Here is a 22856-nt window from a genome sequence, read left to right as displayed (position 1 = left end):
CCTTGAGAGGGGCTGGGTTGGTAAAGCTTTTCATTCATCATTCTCTCAATACTCTCGTGGAGTCTCCCTATTAATCAGTCGCACCCTACCATTCCTTCCTCTGAAAGTCAAGACAGACCAGTACGGACGATATATTTTTGTCCATGGCCTTTTGGACAATAAACTTATTAACCTGTTGGCTTTCTACATTCCCCCTCCGTACTCGTCGGTCTTGCTTAGGGAGGGAATACAGTTTATAACTAATCTCCCTACTTGTCCGAATATCTGGATGGGAGACTTCAACTCCCTATGTGACCCTGCCATAGATAAATTTCCACCGGCCCCTTCAAGGAAAACTCCATTTGCCAATCTGCTCTCCGAAATGGCATTGTATGACGCTTGGAGATACTTTCATCCATCCATTAGACAATTTACATGCTTCTCTGCCTCATATAACGTCTTATCCAGACTTGACTACTTCCTAGTTTCAGCTAATGTGCTCCCCTTAGTGGGCTCCTCGGGTACATTACCAAGAATCACCTCTGACCACTCTCCAATTTACATTCTCATCCAATGGTATGATACCCCCAAATACTTCCTATGGAAATTTAACCCCTTTTGGTTATCATTGTTTACCTCGGAGGAATGGCTAATTGACAAACTACAAACTTTCTTTTATATCCATAGAGACACTGAAAATCTCTCCCTTATCTGGGACAGCTTCAAGGCTCATTTGAGGGGCCTCCTGATCAGTGCAGTATCCCATCTCAAAAAAGAAACTAATGCAACTATATCCTCACTTCAAAACCAAATTCCAATCCTTGAACAAAACTATCTGGCAGATTCCTCCGAGGTGAACTTTGGTGCATGGAAAAGAGCACAGGCTCGGTTAACAGATATCCTCACAGAGAAGGTCCGGGCAAAAAATTTCTTCTATAAACAATCATTCTATGAGCAGGGTGAAAAAATGGGTACAATCCTTGCCAGGATGGCCCGGGATAGGAGCTCTCTGAGCTCTATTCCGAACATCAGGGATTCCGCTGGCACTCTCCTTACAGGTTCCTCTGAGATTAATAATAGATTTGCTGAATATTTCAAAGATTTATACTCTGCAAAATCCCTCTTCAACCAGAATGAAGCTGAGATTTTCCTATCAGAAATCGACCTCCCCAGACTTGCTCCAGAACATAGGGAAATGCTTGAAGGCCCTATTACACTGGAAGACATAGAAACCGCCATTCACTCTCTCCCCAATGGTAAAGCCTCAGGTCTAGATGGCCTTCCTGGCGAAATCTACAAAAGATTTGCTGAAATTATAGCTCCACACCTGCTCCAGACTTTTGAATATGCATTTAAAGAAGGCATACTCCCTGCTTCCATGAGGACAGCTCTAATTATTTTACTAACCAAACCAGGCAAGGACGCCACTCTCTGTGACTCATATAGGCCTATTTCTTTACTACCACAAGACGTAAAAATTTTAGCAAAAATCCTGGCTAACAGGTTAAATCAGGTAATACTTACCCTTATTCACAATGATCAGACAGGCTTTATGCCAGGGAAAAAGACCTCCTTAAATATCAGACGCTTATTTACAAACATACAGGCATCCCACATAAATGTGGGTCAGAGAGTAGTGGTATCATTGGATGCCGCCAAGGCATTCGATGCCGTTGAATGGCCCTTCCTTCTTGCTACACTGGCACGTTTTGGCTTTGGGGATAATTTCATTAACTGGGTTCGTATACTGTATAATCAGCCAATGGCCCAGGTGTGTTCTAACTCCTCATTCTCCGCTCCTTTTCTAATACACAGAGGAACTAGACAGGGCTGTCCACTATCCCCACTGTTATACGCTCTGTCGGCTGAGCCACTGGCTTGCAAAATTAGATCTGACCCCAGAATCAAAGGCTTATGTATAGGCAGTATTGAAGAGAAAATAAGCCAATATGCCGACGACACTATCCTCTTTCTAGCTGACCCTAATGAATCCCTACAAACTGCGTTTAACTTAATAAGTGAGATGGGTTGTTACTCGGGGCTTTCCGTGAACTGGAGCAAGTCTGCTATCTTGGGCCTGGATAATCCTCAAGTTTCGACTTCCCCCCTGCCTTGCCCGTTACAAATTGTCACGTCATTTACATACCTAGGTGTGATTGTAACAGTAGACCCACAATTATACTACCAAAATAATATTGCTCCTCTCCTGTCCCTGACCCAGTCAAAAATATCAGCCTGGACTAGACTGCCACTCTCGGTAGCTGGACGTGTCAACCTAATAAAGATGGTCCTATTCCCCAAAATTTTGTACATAATGCACAACTCTCCAATCTATATCCCTATGCCCTTTTTCAAAAAACTTAGGTCACTGTTTCTCTCCTTGGTTTGGGGTAGGTCTAGGGCCAGGCTGAAATACAACATCCTGCACTGCCCAACCTCTTCTGGAGGTCTGGCACTTCCAGACCCATATCTATACTACATTGCCTCCCAATTGGAACATATTGCTCATTGGTTCGTCTCTAACTCCTTACAACCTCCCGAACCATTAGGCTTTTCACCCACCTCCGTCTCTAATAATTTACCCTTTGCCCTACTTAAAGATAACCTTACTGCTAATTCTCCCAATAATACAATACTTATCCAGGCATCCAGGGTATGGCAGGCGGCGAATAAAATCATTCTATCCTCCAGCAGAGAATTCCATACCCCCTTATGGAATAACCCTCAGCTACCTGAACTAATTTATTTGGACAATACTAACCTCTGGTCCACTAAAGGCATTCTATACTTAGGCCAAATTATCCACAATGCCAACTTCACTCCCTACCAAACCCTCCAAGATCACTTTGATCTCCCCCCCATATGCAGATACATGTACATGCAACTCCAACATGCCATCAGAGCACAATTTCCTTCGGGCTTGCCCCTAACTAACATTTCCCTGATCATGGAAACCCTCAAAGACGGCCCTATGAAACACCATATAGGCATAGTATACTCTCTCCTATTGGAACATCGTTCTGCCCACACAATAAAGAAAGCCTTGTCCAAGTGGACCCGAATTGGGGTTGAGCTGGATGAGGAGGAATGGGAAGATTGCCTTTCTACCCCGAAACAGATCTCTCCATGTGTCAGTGAACGTCTCACACAAATTTATACTCTACACCAAAGTTACCTAACTCCCTCCCATCTTCTAAAATTCTCCCCTACTGCATCAGCGATGTGCCCTAAATGCCAAACTCTAAACCCATCCTTTCTCCACCTCATCTGGCAATGCCCACCCGTTGCAGATTTTTGGAAACAGGTCACGGATTTCCTGCATGACTTAATGGGGTCCCCAGTAGACCCAGACATTAAAACCTGTATACTTAACCTCATACATGAAGATACACCAAAATTTGATAAAATTTTGATTATGGAATCCTTATTTGCGGCTAAACAATGCATCACTTTCAGATGGCTATCCCCAATTCTCCCTACACTGGAGGCTTGGAAATCCAGAGTCCGCAAACAATTACCTTTCAAAAAATTGGTATACTCCCATAGAAAATGCCCCAATAAATTCCACCAAGTTTGGGACAAATGGATAAACTTTTGACCCAACATTTTGAAGTCTATCCATAATTTGGCGGGTCCATGGGTTAAGTGTTGTTCTAGGTATTGTTGGAGATTTCCTCTGTACTTGACTTGATTTTTGTTGCTTTGACCTAATCTAACCTGATGTGTAGACCACCTATGTTGTACATTGTATAGCATCTCTCCCTTTGATTGCCTACAGTTAACTTGTATAAATTCTCCATTAATGTATACTTATATATGTATTTTATATTGTACCAACGTTTTCTATCAATAAACACCTTTGGTTGATGAAAAAAAAAAAAAAAAATACACCAGGCACTGGACCGACCCTAAATCACTGAATAAAAGGCGGCCTGGGTGGAGATTGCCCCCCTTCCCCAGCACTAGAGAAATGGGGAAAACAAGGGTGAATGAGGGAGAGATGAGGAGTGGAGAGCTTGAGATAGGGCTGGTGCAACCCAGAGCGGTTCTGGAGCGTTTTTCAAAACGCTTGCAGGGGGGAAACCGCTTGGCTAATGAAAGTGAATGGGATGGTGCACACCAGAGCGGCTCGTTTTTTCCACAAATGCAAACTCGGGGGCTGCAGCATTTTTGAGATTTCTGAGGCATTTCTGCCTCAATATAAAGTATAGGAAAGTGGAAAACCGCTCTGAAAAACGCTAGATATGAGCGGTTTTCTAGGCATTTTGTTACAAAAGCTGTTCAGTAACAGCTTTACTGGAACAATATATGAAATCTGCTACACAAAAACGCTCCAAAAAACGCTAGGCATGTTTAGAAAACCTCTCTAAACATGCCTAGAATCACTCTGAAATCTGCTTCAAAAACCTCTAGCATTTTGCAGATCTGCTACAGGTTTTTGATACGTATTGTCTGGGGCAGAGAGCATATCTGTATTGCAATCCCACATCACACAGAGGCTAGTTGCCTGTAATGTGTCTCCTGTCCCTGTCAGTCTCTCACTCAAGTCAGAAAGCAGCCCTCCTGGAGTCTAGGGACTGTCAAAAACTTTTCAACCTGTGAAATACCTTATGTAGCTGTCCACATCAGTCTTTACAATAGTGAGAGAGCTGAGTTTTTCCCACAGACCCTGCAGGAGGAGGCAAGCCTCTGTACAGTTACCAGCTTGCCAGCTGCTTCAGCAATTTCAGGGAATTTTTTTAAAAGGTACAGTAGGTATTCCAGACATCCAGCTAGCCATTCACCTTTTCTTGCACACAGTCACAGCATGTCTCTATCCCTCAGCCCCCTCTCCCAGGAGATCAGGGGACATCTGCAGGCTGAAAGATAAAATGCAATGCGCAGTGAGATAGACTCACAGTGATGTGGCATGTTCCTGGCTGCTTCCAGCCTTCTCAGCACTCACAGACAGCATGTCTCCCTCCCTCAACCCCCTCTCCCAGTGCAGTGAGTTACAAAGACTCACTGAGATGTGTCCATGCTCTGGGCTGCTTCTGCTTAACAGTCTGCCCCCCTGCTTGTACATACAGACACTATCACTATACCTCACAGATCAGCAGCCACTGAATGCCTGGGGGTGGGCAGCGGAACTTCCTGAAGTGTGCTGGTAGGCGGGGCAACCTGCATACACTTGGCTTGAACTTTCAAGCCTCTTTAGTAAAAACAAATAAACAGCAGTGGGGAAAACAACTCTGTCAGCAGGGGGCCTTTGAAGTGGTGGGGGCCCTAGGGCAAATGCCTAGTCTGCCTGAATGGTAGCGCCGGCCTTGCTCCTGACGACGGGGGCCACGCCCGACGGCCCCTCTCCTGGCGAGTCCTGATGACGGATGGGATTCCTCCCGCCAGCCCCCCGTGAACCATCCGATGTTTTCTTTGCAGGAGGAGGCGGAGGGTCCCTAGAGGGGCTCCCTGCATGGCGCTGGGCTTTACCTTGGGGCTCAGGACTGAGCCGATCCAGTGGGCGGGAAATCCTCCTCTCACTGTCCTCTGAGGTCGGAGCGCTGGTCGCTGCAGCTGAAGCCGACACTTCAGGCGCCCCAGCCCCCGCAACCATGCTCGCTCCCATTGCTGCCAGCTGCAATTGGACCCAGGATGGGCCCCGAGATGCAGCCTCCGACCGGATCCTAGAGACCAGCTCCTCCAGATTCTCCATAGCTGTTCGTAGGGGCGATCGCTCAGCTTCTTTCCCCAACGCTCTCCGAAGCTGAATGACCCGCCCCCTTCCCTTGCCGCCTTACCCACACTCGCGTGCACCTCGCATGCCTGTAAACCCACGCCCCACCAATATTAACTCCGAAACTGCTGGGGAATCGGCTACACTATCATGCCGTGCCCTGTGCAGTCGCATGCTCCGCTCCAGGCACTCACTGAAGAGACACATGAAAGGACTTGCTTCCTTTCATGGAAGCCGGCAGAGACACCTTGTAGGTTACTTCATTAATTTTTTCAGAAATAACATAAGGACCAATATATTTGGGACCAAGTTTGGCCGCAGGCTGGCGCAAACCAATATTTTTCGTGGAAACCCATACTCGATCTCCAGGAAAAGACTGCTGGTGAGGTGAGCGATGGCGATTGGCTTGTCTCTTCTGAGATGCGACAGCTTCCTTTGAATTCTGATTGACTGAGGAGCAGATCTCTCGCATCCTGATCACCCAATCCTGCAGAACTGGAAAGGATGAATGTAACGATTGGTGTCAGCAAGAACAGATTTTCTGATTATTGGTGATCTGCAGTATCACCAATAATACAGATGCTATACCTGATTATGTAGTGATCTGCAGAATCACCAATAATGCGAGTATAGCGAGACACAGGACCACCAGATGTAAAGATAGGTGTTTGGTGCAACAGTAATACAGATAGAGATACCAACTCCCCCAGAGGAGCTAGTAGAGGGAGATATCTCTATAGAACACAGGGATCAGCACTCCAGCAAGCCGGAGATGCAGATGAACTAGTAATCAGTTCACCCGAGGAGCGGGTGGTGCACAGTAAGACAACGTATACTGATCACCCGTGGAGCGGGTGATTCAGACTGCACTGCAGCAGGTGATCACCTGAGGGGCAGGAGATTAAGACTGTACTGCAGCTCCTAGTCACCTGAGGAGCAGGTGATGAGGACAGTACCGTGATTACTAGTCACCTGAGGAGCAGGTGATTAAGACTGTACTGCAGCTACTGGTCACCTGAGGAGCAGGTGATTAATACTGTAGTGCAGCTACTGGTCACCTGATGAGCAGGTGATTAAGCTGTACAGAGAATCCCTCACCAGGGACTAGGCTCACTGGTGAGGGCAGGAGAGTCAGACAAGCAGATTCGGCAACAAACGGACAGATATGGTACAAAGACAGAAGGCTAAATCAGAGTAGTGTTCAGGCTGAGTCGGAAACAGGATCAGATAGGCAGAAGCACAGAATCAGTAGGCAGAAAAGTAGTCAAGGCTAGCAGAAGGTCATAACAAATAATACAATTCAATTAGTACTTTAGCTATCAACAGAATCTGACTAAGTGTGGATCCCCAGCTCCTGCTGGTTCTAGCACACTTTGGGATCTGACTAAGTTCTGAGTGCTTCAAACAATGTAAAGAAGGAGCACCACAAATGGTAGAAATCTTCGAGTGTGCCCTGGTCAAGGTCTTAGTGTCCAAACAGACCTGCAGCAATCCCAAAAGCAAGTAGGACCGGCACCTCTCTTATCAGTAGTATCAAAGCTCTTTTATTGTATCAAAACGGCATAGCAATGACAGTCCCGAAACAGCGTCTGTCATTGCTATGCCGTTTTGATACAATAAAAGAGCTTTGATACTACTGATAAGAGAGGTGCCGGTCCTACTTGCTTTTAAGTTCTGAGTGCTAACACGTAGCATTTGCAACAGCAGATGAGGAGCTACTGACAGGCAGGTCCTATATATACTGAGAGCGCCCCACAGCGCCGCCCCAGTCACTTAGCCAATCAGGAGCACTGCTGGAGTCCGCTGACTGGCCGATCAGCTGACTCCCCTTCTATTCGCATAAAGGTCCTGTCACCTGGTGCGTGCGTAGCCCTCAGTCTATGTGCAACTGAAGGACCAGGCAAAACTCCACCATGTGATTGCACGGCGGAGGTCGCCGGCTGAGACGCGGAGACAGTCACCATGCCTCTCACCGCTGCAGCGGCATCTCCGCCATCTATTACAGTACCCCCGCCCCCCCTGAGGAGTGGACCCCGGACACTTCTTACACAGCTTTTCAGGGTGTAACTCATGAAACTCTCTCTTTAGATCCTCGGCATGCATGCGGCAATCCGGAACCCAAGTTCTCTCCTCCAGGCCATACCCCTTCCAATGGACCAGGTACTGTACAGAATTCTGCACTAATCGAGAATCTAAAATCTTCTCGATCTCATACTCAGGTTGGTCGTCAATCATCACAGGGGGGGAAAGAGGAATCCACATGCACAGCAGGCTTCAACAAAGAAACATGAAATTATCTCACACCTCTCATGCTGGCTGGGAGATCAATCACATATGTCACGTCATTAATCTTTCTGGACACAGGGTATGGGCCTACAAATCTGGGTCCTAACTTAGGTGATGGTTGCTTTAACGCCAGATGCCGAGTAGACACCCACACCATGTCTCCTGGGGAAAACTTCCACTCAACAGACCCCCTTTTATCTGCCTGTTTTTTCTGCGTCTGGAAGGCTTTTCCCAGATTCCTTTTTACAAGCACCCAAATTTCCTTCAATGCCCTTTGCTAATCCTCTAGAGTTGGAAAAGGGGAAGATGCCACTGGTATAGGAGAGAATTTAGGAGATCTCCCCGAAACCACCTGGAAAGAAGAAAAACCTGAAGAGGAACTCTTCAGATTATTATGCGCAAATTCCGCAAATGGCAGGAACTTTACCCAATCTGACTGCGCATCTGCCACATAACACCTGAGAAATTGCTCCAAGGACTGGTTAACTCTTTTGGTCATGTTCATTGGTCTGTGGGTGATAGCCTGATGAAAATGACAGGTCCATACCGAGCTGGTGGCAAAAGGCTCTCCAGAACTTAGACACAAACTGGACTCCCCTATCTGACACCACATTCCCTGGAATGCCATGCAGCCGGAAAATGTGCTGGGTGAAGAGATCAGCCAATTCCTGGGCCGAGGGGAGTCCCTTCAGAGGGACAAAATGAGCCATTTTACTGAACCTATCAACTACCATCCAGATGACCGACTTGCCCTCAGACCTGGGGAGTTCTCCTACAAAGTCCATAGACAAGTGAGTCCATGGTTCATTTGGCACCGGTAAAGGTTGTAGTGTACCTACTGGTGCTTGACGAGAGGGCTTATTTCTGGCACACACAGAGCACTCTCTCACAAACTCTTTGCAATCAAGAGCCAACGAAGGCCACCATACACATCTGGCCAGTAGGTCCTGAGTTCGAGCAGCCGTGGGATGCCCTGCATTCTTATGGGCGTGGAACAATTGCAAGAGTTGTAGGCGAAAAGGAAGTGGCGCAAACAGAACCTCCTCGGGCTTCCCTTCTGGAATATCTTGCTGGTAAGGCCCTAGGGTAAGCGCCCAGTCTTCCCAGGTTTCCGTGGCTGCCACCACCAGTCTTTGAGGTAAGATGGTCTCAGGGGATGATGGCTTAACTGTGTCGGGCTCAAAACACCTAGATAATGCATCTGCTTTGACATTCTTACTTCCCGGTGTATACATGATGACAAACCTGAACCTTGAAAAGAACACGGACCAGCGAGCCTGTCTGCGGCTAAGTCTTTTGGCCCCTTCGATGTACTCCAAATTTTTATGATCAGTATAGACCGTGATCGTATGTTCTGCCCTTTCCAGCCAATGGCGCCATTCTTCAAAGGCTAACTTAATGGCCAAGAGCTCCCTATTGCCAATATCGTAGTTCCTCTCGGCTGGAGAGAACCTACGAGAAAAGAAGGCACAGGGATGCAGTTTGCCTTGAAGGCCAGAACGTTGAGACAGCACAGCCCCAACCCCAATCTCCGATGCATCCACCTCAACAATGAAGGGGAAGGTGACATCCACGTGTTTCAAAATGGGAGCAGAACAAAATAACTTTTTCAACGTAGTGAAGGCAGACTGTGCCTCTACTGTCCAATGGTAAGTGTCAGCCCCCTTCTTGGTAAGGTTGGTGTGGGGTGACACTACAGTAGAAAACCCTTTGATGAACTTCCTGTAGTAATTGGTGAAGCCAATAAATCTTTGGAGTGCCTTCAATCCTACAGGTTGAGGCCACTCCAATACAGCAGAGACTTTTTCAGGATCCATGGAGAGACCTGAAGTGGAAATGATATATCCCAAAAAAGGTACCTTAGTGACTTCAAAGAGGCATTTCTCTAACTTTGCATACAACGAGTTCTGCCTCAATTTTCTTAAAACGAACTTCACATGTTTCCGATGTTCTGTTAGATTGGGTGAGAAAATCAGTATATCATCCAGATACACTAGCACAAATTTTCCGAGAACTTCCCTAAAGACTTCATTGATCAACTCCTGGAAGATGGCAGGAGCATTACCCAACCCGAAGGGCATGACCAGATACTCGTAGTGCCCATCGGGCGTGTTGAATGCCATCTTCCATTCATCACCGTCCCTAATGCGTACCAGGTGGTATGCTCCTCGTAGGTCTAGCTTAGAGAAGATACTGGCATTAGTCACCTTAGCACACAAATCGTCAATCAAAGGCAGTGGATAGCGATTTTTCACTGTGATCTTATTTAAACTCTGATAGTCAATACAGGGTCGAAGCCCACCGTCCTTTTTCTGTACAAAAAAGAACCCAGCTCCTGCTGGTGACCGGGAAGGACGGATAAAGCCCTTGACCAAATTTTCTTTAATGTATTCCTGCATAGCTAGCTTCTCTGGCCCCGACAGATTATAGAGATGGCCTCTAGGGGGCATACACCCTGATCTTAACTCTATGGGACAGTCGAAGCTCCAGTGTGGCGGGAGTTTCTCTGCTGATTTTGGACAAAACACGTCAGAAAATTCTGCGTACTGCACTGGCATCCCTTTCACCTGAACCTTGGTGGCACAAACAGCAACTTTCTCCAAACAATGATAATGACAATGGGCTGACCAGCTCTGTAGCTGACCTGAAGCCCAGTCGATCTGAGGGGAGTGTAGTTGCAACCAAGGCATACCGAGGATTATGGTAGAGGTTGCCATTTGCAGGACAAAGAACTGTAGTTTCTTCTTGTGTAGAACCCCTATATTACACAACAATAAGGGGGTCTGGGAGAGAGGCTGTCTACACTGTAACGGAGAGTCATCTACCGCTGTGATCAAAATATGACAGTCTAAAGGAAGTAAGCGAATCCCCAATTTTTTGACAAAGTCATAATCTATAAAATTAGCTGCAGAGCCTGAGTCCACGAATGCTTCTGTGGCCGTGGCCCGACCCTCCCAGGTAATGGAGCAAGGGAGGAGTAAGCGGTTATTATCTAGAGGTAAACACGGCTCGCCTAGGGTATTACCTCTGACTACACCTAGGCGTCAGCGTTTCCCGACTTTTTAGGGCAATTCTGGACAATGTGACCCTCCTCAGCACAGTATAGACAGAGTCTTTCTGACCTTCTGCGATTCTTCTCCACTTGTGTTAACCTAGACTGACCGATCTGCATCGGTTCGTCCTGAGGTGACGAGGGTGGAGAAGAGGCGTAGGAAACAGATCGTACAGCATTTCTCCCACGAGTTTGTTTTTGATAGCAAAGGTGGCGATCAACCTGCACCGCCAATGAAATTGCTTCGTCTAGAGATTTAGGCTCAGGATAACCTAACATCAAATCAGAAACTACATCGGATAGTCCTGACAGGAAACAGTCTAATAAAGCATACGTTCCCCATCTAGCAGATACAGCCCACCTCCTAAATTCTGCGGCATAAACCTCCACTGGATTACAACCCTGCCTGAGAGTCTTTAGTTTCCTCTCAGCCATGATAGCAATATCCGGATCATAGTATATAACGGCCATAGCCTTAAAAAACTCCTGAACTGAGGATAATGCCTCATGCCCTGTGTGAAGACTATATGCCCATATTTGTGAATCTCCTGACAAAAGGGTCTTTATAAAGGTTACCCTCTGGTTCTCAGATCCTGACAGATTGGGCCTCAACTCAAAATAGGATAGCACACGGTTTCTGAAATTCTGAAAGTCAGATCTATGCCCAGAAAACTTTTCGGGTACGGACATACGAAGGTCTGTGACTGAAGGGGATTGCACTGTATCAATAGTCATTTGAAGTACCTGTATTGTCCCAGACAGTTGAGTGATCTGAGTCTGTTGGGTATTGATCACCCCGGTAAGATTGTTTACCGCGGTGGTCAGGACTTCAACCTGACTACGCAGTGCGTCCATAATGTTTGGTCTGCTGTTCTGTAACGATTGGTGTCAGCAAGAACAGATTTTCTGATTATTGGTTATCTGCAGTATCACCAATAATACAGATGCTATACCTGATTATGTAGTGATCTGCAGAATCATCAATAATGCGAGTATAGCGAGACAGGACCACCAGATGTAAACATAGGTGTTTGGTGCAACAGTAATACAGATACAGATACCAACTCCCCCAGAGGAGCTAGTAGAGGGATATATCTCTATAGAACACAGGGATCAGCACTCCAGCAAGTCGGAGATGCAGATGAACTAGTAATCAGTTCACCCAAGGAGCGGGTGGTGCACAGTAAGACAACGTGTACTGATCACCCGTGGAGCGGGTTATTCAGACTGGACTGCAGCAGGTGATCACCCGAGGGGCAGGAGATCAAGACTGTACTGCAGCTCCTAATCACCTGAGGAGCAGGAGTCGGCAACAGGATCAGATAGGCAGAAGCACAGAATCAGTAGGCAGAAGAGTAGTCAATGCTAGCAAAAGGTCATAACAAATAATACAATTCAATTAGTACTTTAGCTATCAACAGAATCTGACTAAGTGTGGATCCCCAGCTCCTGCTGGTTCTAGCACACTTTGGGATCTGACTAAGTTCTGAGTGCTAACACGTAGCATTTGCAACAGCAGACGAGGAGCTACTGACAGGCAGGTCCTATATATACTGAGAGCGCCCCACAGCACCGCCCCAGTCACTCAGCCAATCAGGAGCACTGCTGGAGTCAGCTGACTGGCTGATCAGCTGACTCCCCTTCTATTCGCATAAAGGTGCTGTTGCCTGGCGCGCGCAGCCCTCAGTCTATGTGCAACTGAATGACCAGGCAAAACTCCACCATGTAATTGCGCGGCGGAAGCCGCCGGCTGAGACGCGGAGACAGCCGACATGCCTCTCACCGCTGCGGCGGCATCTCCGCTATCTATTACAGTAACCCTCATTAAAACCTTATTGCATGGGGATTCTTAAACCTGGGCCTATAATTTGCTTGACGGTCACAAGGCCTTGTCGTCCGTGCAGGCATTTTTTAAGGCTATGTGTAATAAATAACAAGGAGGCAGCTGCGGCGAACCATGCTGCCACTGCAGCTGCCTCTAAAGAGCGGTTCTCTACAGAGCGGTTCTCCCATGCCTCGGGCGTCTAGCACGCCGAGGACGGGTCTATCATCCGCACATAGGGTCGCATTGACGCGTGCGCGCGCACCGTCGCAAACTTTATGCAGCTAGGAGGCGCGTCAGCTGACCTACGGGTCGGCTTACGTCACGTCATGCGCCCATTGCTGTTGATTGGCTGGGCGTAGGGGGGCGTGCCTCAGGGTCTCCTCGGGCTCTTAAGCCCAGAGGAATCACTCACAACTTGTCTGCTGTTGCGAATACTTTGTGTTAGCGCTCAGACCCAGTTACGTTCCGGCTGTGATAGATGTATATGCAGTGTTTGCGATATACAGTGGTGTGAAAAACTATTTGCCCCCTTCCTGATTTCTTATTCTTTTGCATGTTTGTCACACTTAAATGTTTCTGCTCATCAAAAACCATTAACTATTAGTCAAAGATAACATAATTGAACACAAAATGCAGTTTTAAATTATGGTTTTTTATTATTTAGTGAGAAAAAAAACTCCAAATCTACATGGCCCTGTGTGAAAAAGTGATTGCCCCCCTTGTTAAAAAATAACTTAACTGTGGTTTATCACACCTGAGTTCAATTTCTGTAGTCACCCCCAGGCCACACCTGTTTCAATCAAGAAATCACTTAAATAGGAGCTATCTGACACAGAGAAGTAGACCAAAAGCACCTCAAAAGCTAGACATCATGCCAAGATCCAAAGAAATTCAGGAACAAATGAGAACAAAAGTACTGTAATTGAGATCTATCAGTCTGGTAGAGGTTATAAAGCCATTTCTAAAGCTTTGGGACTCCAGCGAACCACAGTGAGAGCCATTATCCACAAATGGCAAAAACATGGAACAGTGATGAACCTTCCCAGGAGTGGCCGGCCGACCAAAATTACCCCAAGAGCGCAGAGAAAACTCATCCGAGAGGCCACAAAAGACCCCAGGACAACATCTAAAGAACTGCAGGTCTCACTTGCCTCAATTAAGGTCAGTGTTCACGACTCCACCATAAGAAAGAGACTGGGCAAAAATGGCCTGCATGGCAGATATCCAAGGCGCAAACCACTTTTAAGCAAAAAGAACATTAAGGCTTGTCTCAATTTTGCTAAAAAAAAAATCTCAATGATTGCCAAGACTTTTGGTAAAATACCTTGTGGACCGAGGAGACAAAAGTTGAACTTTTTGGAAGGTGTGTGTCCCGTTACATCTAACACAGCTTTTCAGCAAAAGAACATCATACCAACAGTAAAATATGGTGGTGGTAGTGTGATGGTCTGGGGTTGTTTTGATGCTTCAGGACCTGGAAGGCTTGCTGTGATAGATGGAACCATGAATTTTACTGTCTACCAAAAAATTCTGAAGGAGAATGTCCAGCCATCTGTTCGACAACTCAAGCTGAAGCGATCTTGGGTGCTGCAGCAGGACAATGACCCAAAAAACACCAGCAAATTCACCTCTGAATGGCTGAACAAAAACAAAATGAAGACTTTGGAGTGGCCTAGTCAAAGTCCTGACCTGAATCCTATTGAGATGTTGTGGCATGACCTTAAAAAGGCGGTTCATGCTAGAAAACCCTCAAATAAAGCTGAATTACAACAATTCTGCAAAGATGAGTGGGCCAAAATTCCTCCAGAGCGCTGTAAAAGACTAATTGCAAGTTATCGCAAACGCTTGAATGCAGTTATTGCTGCTAAGGGTGGCCCAACCAGTTATTAGGTTCAGGGGGCAATTTCTTTTTCACACAGGGCCATGTAGGTTTTGAGGTTTTTTTTCTCACTAAATAATAAAAACCATCATTTAAAACTGCATTTTGTGTTCAATTATGTTATCTTTGACTAATAGTTAATGGTTTTTGATGAGCAGAAACATTTAAGTGTGACAAACATGCAAAAGAATAAGAAATCAGGAAGGGGGCAAATAGTTTTTCACACCACTGTACATCTACCTCTAGTTAGCATTGTTACTTCATATTGCATTTATCTGTGTATGACTCTGGCTCGTTTCTGACTTCCCTTCTGCTTTATGATTCTGTACTTTAGCCCATCTGATCGTGTTGCCGACTCTGCCTGTTAAACCTTCCTCCTCTGATTTTGTACTGTACCTGCCCGTCTGTTGCCAACTCTGTTTGGTCTGACCACGCTACTCTCACCTGAGAGCCCTGGTCTCTGGTGAGGGTCTCTGTACTGATAGAACCCACCAGCTCATCTGGTGAGGTGTTGCTAAACCTATCAGTATCTACTGTTGCACCAAGCACTACTACTTGCATTACTTACACTTCTGTTTGCTATACTTGCATTATTGGTGATTCTGCAGATCACCACATAATCAGGTATAGTGTCTGGATTATTGGTGATACTGCAGTTCACTTAATAACCAGACTGTAATGATCGGTGTAACACAGAGAGGATCTGATTACCGGTGATCTGCAGTATCACAGAGAATACAGATATATACCCGATTATTGATGATCTGCAGTATCACCGATAATCAGATATATCTCTAACCTCTGGACACCTGGGTAATAAGAGTGTTTGGTGCAACAGAATACTTTGAGGACTGCACCTGAGGAGCAGGTGCCCAGCAGTAAGGAGTACTGCACAGTAACACGTTCCTTCCGCAAGCCTGAGACTCTCCCGAGGAAGGGGTCAGGCAAGGAGTAGGAAGGACAGAGTGTAAGTGACACCAAGGAAGGGTGTCACCCCCAGGTCTGTGAGCTATCTCTTGACTGAGGAGATAGCTCTCGAGGTCGGGCAAGCCGGGTCGGCAACAGACAGACAGATCAGGGACAGAGACAGGAGACAGATGCGGAATCCTAAGACAAGCAGAGTTCGGCAACAGAGTATCAGATACAGCGAAGTACCTAATCAGAGATCAGAAGAGTAGTCAGGAAAGCAGAAGGTCATAACAAATAATCAACAATGCCTAGTCTTGGGTATGAGCTCCTTGATCATCAACACCCTGGAACTGGTCTGAGTATAACTAGATGGAAAAGCTAATTCCTAGTCTGAGGTGTGAGGTCCCTGGTCATCAACACCTAGGAACTGGTCTAAATAATAACACAGATAATATACAGATTTCCCTATACTGAGGTGTGAGGTCCTTGATTATCAACACCCAGGAACTGGTCTAGATAATAACACAGATAATATCACAGATACTGACAAGGTCTGAGTGCTACCACGTAGTGATCGCAACGCCAGACACCAGAGAAATGACCAGCACCCAGTATATATACACCAGCGCTCTCCAGCGCCTCCCCTAAGTGCTGGACCAATGAAACCTGATAGAATTGTCAGCTGATCGGCTAGATCAGCTGACACCCTTCTGACTGCTATAAAGGCTCTGCCTCTCAGCGCGCGCGCGTCCTTCTGAACCTGTGTGGACTATCAGTCCCAGCCACACCAGACATGTGTTGTAATGCATCTGTTGGTTTGAACGCGGGACCAGCCGCACCGCTGTCAGAGCATGCGGCGGTTTCCCCGCGTTCAGCCATACTGCTAGTGGTAAGCCCATGCGTGCAAACCGCCGCATCGGACGCGGAATCCGCTGCCTTGTTCACTGGGCATGCGGCAGTTTCTCCGCGCTCCGTCAGGCTAGTGGATGCAGGCCCATGCGCGCAAGCTGCCATGTTGTACGCGGAATCAGCCGCCTTACTCTGAATACTTGCGGCGGCTTTTCCGCGTTTTCTCACACAGACATCTGTTATGCTGACACCAATCGTTACAGAACAGCAGACCAAAATGTCTATGGAGACACTGTGCAGTCAGGTTGAACTTTTGACCACGGCTGTTAACGACCTAACCAACACGGTCAACGCCCAACAGACACAGATCAACCAATTGTCTGAGGTGGTGCGCATCCTTCAAGCACCTAATGCACCAGTGCCATCCCCTGTTGTTATGGAGCCCAGGATACCTCTCCCTGAAAAATTTTAAGGGCACAGGTCTGATTTTCAGAATTTCAGAAATCGCTGCCTATCGTATTTTGAGCTACGACCTAAGTCAGAGAGTTACTTTTATTAAAGCTTTATTATCTGGGGATTCACAGACGTGGGCTTACAGTCTCCCTAGTGGTGATGAGGCATTGGCATCAGTTCAGGATTTTTTTAAAGCCATGCCGATTATATACGACGATCCAGATATAGCAGTTACTGCTGAGAGGAAACTCAAAACCCTCAGGCAGGGGCATAACACTGTTGAGACGTACGCTGCAGAATTTAGAAGGTGGGCTGTGTCGGCTAGATGGGGACAGTTTGCCTTATTGGATTGTTTTTTAACGGGATTATCTGACGCTGTTGCTGATCTTATGTTAAGTCATCCAGAACCTAAGACTGTTGACGATGCGATCTCATTAGCAGTTAAAATAGATCGCCGGGTTCGTTATCAAAGGCAAACTCGAGGTAGATTCTCAGGGAGATCTGTCCCTAACACCTCTTCTTCTCCACCTCCTTCTCTTCCTCAGGATGAGCCGATGCAGATCGGACATTCCAAATTGTCAGAGGTAGAGAAAATTCGGAGACGAACAGAGAGGCTCTGCTTATATTGTGCGGAGAAGGGTCATCTGGTACAGAATTGCCCCAAGAAGGTGGAAAACTCTGCCACCTAGGTGTAGCTAGAGGTACTACCCTAGGCGAGCCTGTGCTACCTCTAAATTAGAATCGTTTACTTCTCCCGTGTTCTATTACCTGGGAAGATCGAGTTTTGTCTACCAAGGCATTTATAGACTCGGGCTCAGCAGCTAATTTTATAGAATATAATTTCGCTATGAGGTTAAGACTTCCACTTGTTTCTCTGAACAGACAGATTTTTGTTACTGCAGTGGACGACTCTCCACTTCAGGGGAAACAACCTCTGTCCCAAACTCCTGTATTGTTATGTCAAGTGGGGGTACTTCATAAGGAGCAAATACAATTTTTTGTGCTCAAGATGGCCACTTCCACAGTGATCCTTGGTATGCCATGGCTGCAAAAGCACTCCCTTCAGATTGACTGGAGTTCCGGGTAGTTATTAAACTGGTCCTCCTTTTGTCATCATCATTGCATGGAGAAAGTTGCTGTTTGCAGCACCAAGGTTCAAATGGAAGGATTGCCTGCACCATATACTGAATTCGCTGATGTCTTTTGTCCTAAAGCGGCAGACAAACTTCCTCCGCATAGAAGTTTTGACTGTCCCATTGAGTTAAGACCAGGTTGTATGCCCCCTAGAGAGCGTTTATATAACCTTTCTGGTTCTGAAAAACTTGCTATGCAGGATTACATTAAGGAAAACTTGGCCAAGAGGTTCATCTGTCCTTCGAAGTCTCCGGCTAGAGCAGGATTCTTTTTTGTACAAAAAAAGGACGGTGGGCTTCGGCCATGTATTGATTACAGAGAATTAAACAAGATTACCATAAAAAATCATTATCCACTCCCTTTAAGTGATGACTTGTTTTCTCAGGTTACTGATGCATGTATCTTCTCTAAACTCGACCTAAGAGGGGAATACAACCTGGTACGCATAAGGGAGGGTGAGGAATGGAAGCCGGCATACAACACACCCGACGGGCACTACGAGTATCTAGTCATGCCCTTCGGGTTGTGTAACGCTCCCGCCGTCTTCCAGGAGTTGATCGATGAGGTCTTCAGAGAAGTCCTAGGGCGGTTCGTCCTTGTATACCTGGACGACATACTTATTTGCTCACTCAATTTGGCTAAACACAATGAGCATGTAAAGTTTGTTTTAAGGAAACTTAGGCAGAATTCTTTATATGCAAAACTAGAGAAATGCCTCTTTGAAGTGTCTGAGGTTCCCTTTTTGGGATATATCATTTCTACCGCCGGACTCTCCATGGACCCCAAAAAAGTATCTGCTGTGCTGGAGTGGCCACAGCCTTCAGGGCTGAAGGCACTCCAGAGGTTTCTTGGCTTTGGCAATTATTATAGAAAATTTATCAAGAGATTTTCTTCTGTGGTGTCACCTCTCATGGAACTTACCAAGAAGGGGGCAGACACTTATAATTGGTCAGCCGAAGCGCATTCTGCCTTTTCATCATTGAAAAAGTTGTTTTGCTCCGCCCCCATTTTGCGGCATGTTGATGTCACTTATCCCTTTATAGTGGAGGTGGATGCATCAGAGATTGGGGTTGGGGCTTTACTGTCTCAACACTCCGGTCTTCAGGGCAGATTGCATCCGTGTGCATTTTACTCTCTGAAGTTTTCTCCCGCCGAGAGAAATTATGATATTGGAAACCGAGAGTTGTTGGCCATCAAACTTGCGTTTGAGGAATGGCGTCATTGGCTCAAAGGTGCAGAACATGCTATTACGGTCTATACTGACCACAAGAATTTGGAATATATTGAGGGGGCCAAGAGACTTAGCCCCCGACAGGCTCGCTGGTCCTTTTTCTTCTCGAGATTCAGATTCATTATTACCTACAAGCCAGGAAGTAAAAACATCAAGCAGATGCCCTGTCTAGATGTTTTGAGCCAGAGACAGTACAGCCACCAACCCCTGAGAACATCCTGCTCGAGAAAAGTTGTTTTAGCAGCCACTGAGACATGGGAGGATTGGTTGTCTACATTGGGTCCCTACCAACAGGACATTTCTGAGGGGAAACCGGATGGGGTTCTGTTTGTGCCACTTCATTATCACTTGCAACTTTTACAATTGTTTCATGCACATAAGAATGCAGGGCACCCTGGGGTGGCTAGAACGCAGGATTTGCTTGCTAGATGCGTTTGGTGGCCGTCCCTGGTCTCAGATTGTAAGGAGTTCATCAGAGATTGCTCCGTCTGTGCCAGAAATAAACCATCCAGACAGGCTCCGGTGGGCACGCTCCAGTCATTGCCAGTGCCTGAGCAACCATAGACCCATCTGTCCATGGACTTTGTGGAGCGAACTTCCTAGGTCTGAGGGTAAAACTGTCATCTGGGTGGTAGTCGTCAGGTTCAGCAAAATGTCTCACTTTATTCCGTTGGACGGACTCCCCTCAGCCCAAGAACTGGCAGATCTCTTCAACCAACACATTTTTCGGTTGCATGGGATACCAGAAAATGTGGTGTCAGATAGGGGAGTCCAGTTCGTGTCCAAATTCTGGAGAGCTTTTTGTCATCATCTGGGAATGAACCTGTCATTTTCATCCGGCTATCACCCACAGACCAATGGGCAAACCGAAAGGGTCAATCAGTCACTAGAACAGTTCCTTAGGTGCTATGTAGCTGATGCTCCGTTGGAGTGGGCGAAATTTGTTATGTGCGGAATTTGCACATAACAATCTAAAAAGTACCTCATCAGGCTTCTCGCCCTTCCAGGTGGTCTCGGGGAGATCTCCTAAATTCTCCCCGTTACCAGTGGTGTCCTCTCCTCTTCCTGCGATGGAAGATTGGAAGGAATCTTTTAAGGAGATCTGGACTATGGTTAAAAGAAACCTAGAAAAGGCCTTTGGTTAAAAGAAACCTAGAAATCTATAAAAGGCCTTTCTAACCCAGAAGAGGCAGGCAGATAAGAAGCGATCTGTAGAGTGGGAATTTGTACCTGGGGACATGGTGTGGGTTTCAACCCGGCATCTGGCGTTGAAACAACCCTCGGCTAAATTGGGCCCCAGATTTGTAGGCCCATACCCCATCTCCAAAAAGATCAATGATGTGACGTATGTGATTGCACTGCCATCTAGTATGAGAGGTGTAAAGTCTTTTCATGTGTCTTTATTGAAGCCGGCTGCGCATGTGGAGTTTCATAAATTGCATCCGGAGAAGCCATGCAGGACGTGTCCGGAGTCCACGCCTCAAGGGGGGTACTGTAAAAAATAACAAGGAGGCAGCAGCGGCGAACCACGCTGCCACCGCAGCTGCCTCTACCTCCCTACAGAGCGGTTCTCCCCTGCCTCGGGCGTCTAGCACGCCGAGGACGGGTCTATCATCCGAACATAGGGTCGCATTGACGTGTGCGCGCGCGCACCGTCACGACCTTTATGCAGCTAGGAGGGGCGTCAGCTGGCCTACGGGTCGGCTTACGTCACGTCATGCGCCCGCCGCTGTTGATTGGCTGGGCGTAGGGGGGCATGCCTCAGGGTCTCCTCGGGCTCTTAAGCCCGGAGGAATCACTCACAACTTGTCTGCTGTTGCGAATACTTCATGTTAGCGCTCAGACCCAGTTAGGTTCCGGCTGTGATAGATGTATATGCAGTGTTTGCGATATACATCTATCTCTAGTTAGCATTGTTACTTCATACTGTATTTATCTGTGTATGACTCTGGCTCGTTTCTGACTTCCCTTCTGCTTTACGATTCTGTACTTTAGCCCATCTGATCTTGTTGCCGACTCTGCCTGTTAAACCTTCCTCCTCCTGCCTTCTGATTTTGTACTGTACCTGCCCGTCTGTTGCCAACTCTGTTTGGTCTGACCACGCTACTCTCACCTGAGAGCCCTGGTCTCTGGTGAGGGTCTCTGTACTGATAGAACCCACCAGCTCCTCTGGTGAGGTGTTGCTAAACCTATCAGTATCTACTGTTGCCCCAAGCACTACTACTTGCATTACTTACACTTCTGTTTCCTATACTTGCATTATTGGTGATTCTGCAGATCACCACATAATCAGGTATAGTGTCTGGATTATTGGTGATACTGCAGTTCACTTAATAACCAGACTGTAATGATCGGTGTAACACAGAGAGGATCTGATTACCGGTGATCTGCAGTATCACCGAGAATACAGATATATACCCGATTATTGATGATCTGCAGTATCACCGATAATCAGATATATCTCTAACCTCTGGACACCTGGGTAATAAGAGTGTTTGGTGCAACAGAATACTTTGAGGACTGCACCTGAGGAGCAGGTGCCCAGCAGTAAGGAGTACTGCACAGTAACACGTTCCTTCCGCAAGCCTGAGACTCTCCCGAGGAAGGGGTCAGGCAAGGAGTAGGAAGGACAGAGTGTAAGTGACACCAAGGAAGGGTGTCACCCCCAGGTCTGTGAGCTATCTCTTGACTGAGGAGATAGCTCTCGAGGTCGGGCAAGCCGGGTCGGCAACAGACAGACAGATCAGGGACAGAGACAGGAGACAGATGCGGAATCCTAAGACAAGCAGAGTTCGGCAACAGAGTATCAGATACAGCGAAGTACCTAATCAGAGATCAGAAGAGTAGTCAGGAAAGCAGAAGGTCATAACAAATAATCAACAATGCCTAGTCTTGGGTATGAGCTCCTTGATCATCAACACCCTGGAACTGGTCTGAGTATAACTAGATGGAAAAGCTAATTCCTAGTCTGAGGTGTGAGGTCCCTGGTCATCAACACCTAGGAACTGGTCTAAATAATAACACAGATAATATACAGATTTCCCTAGACTGAGGTGTGAGGTCCTTGATTATCAACACCCAGGAACTGGTCTAGATAATAACACAGATAATATCACAGATACTGACAAGGTCTGAGTGCTACCACGTAGTGATCGCAACGCCAGACACCAGAGAAATGACCAGCACCCAGTATATATACACCAGCGCTCTCCAGCGCCTCCCCTAAGTGCTGGACCAATGAAACCTGATAGAATTGTCAGCTGATCGGCTAGATCAGCTGACACCCTTCTGACTGCTATAAAGGCTCTGCCTCTCAGCGCGCGCGCGTCCTTCTGAACCTGTGTGGACTATCAGTCCCAGCCACACCAGACATGTGTTGTAATGCATCTGTTGGTTTGAACGCGGGACCAGCCGCACCGCTGTCAGAGCATGCGGCGGTTTCCCCGCGTTCAGCCATACTGCTAGTGGTAAGCCCATGCGTGCAAACCGCCGCATCGGACGCGGAATCCGCTGCCTTGTTCACTGGGCATGCGGCAGTTTCTCCGC

The sequence above is a fragment of the Hyperolius riggenbachi genome, chromosome 4 (assembly GCF_040937935.1).
Source record: "Hyperolius riggenbachi isolate aHypRig1 chromosome 4, aHypRig1.pri, whole genome shotgun sequence".
NCBI classification, from domain to species: domain Eukaryota; kingdom Metazoa; phylum Chordata; class Amphibia; order Anura; family Hyperoliidae; genus Hyperolius; species Hyperolius riggenbachi.
This window is presented reverse-complemented; position numbering follows the sequence as displayed.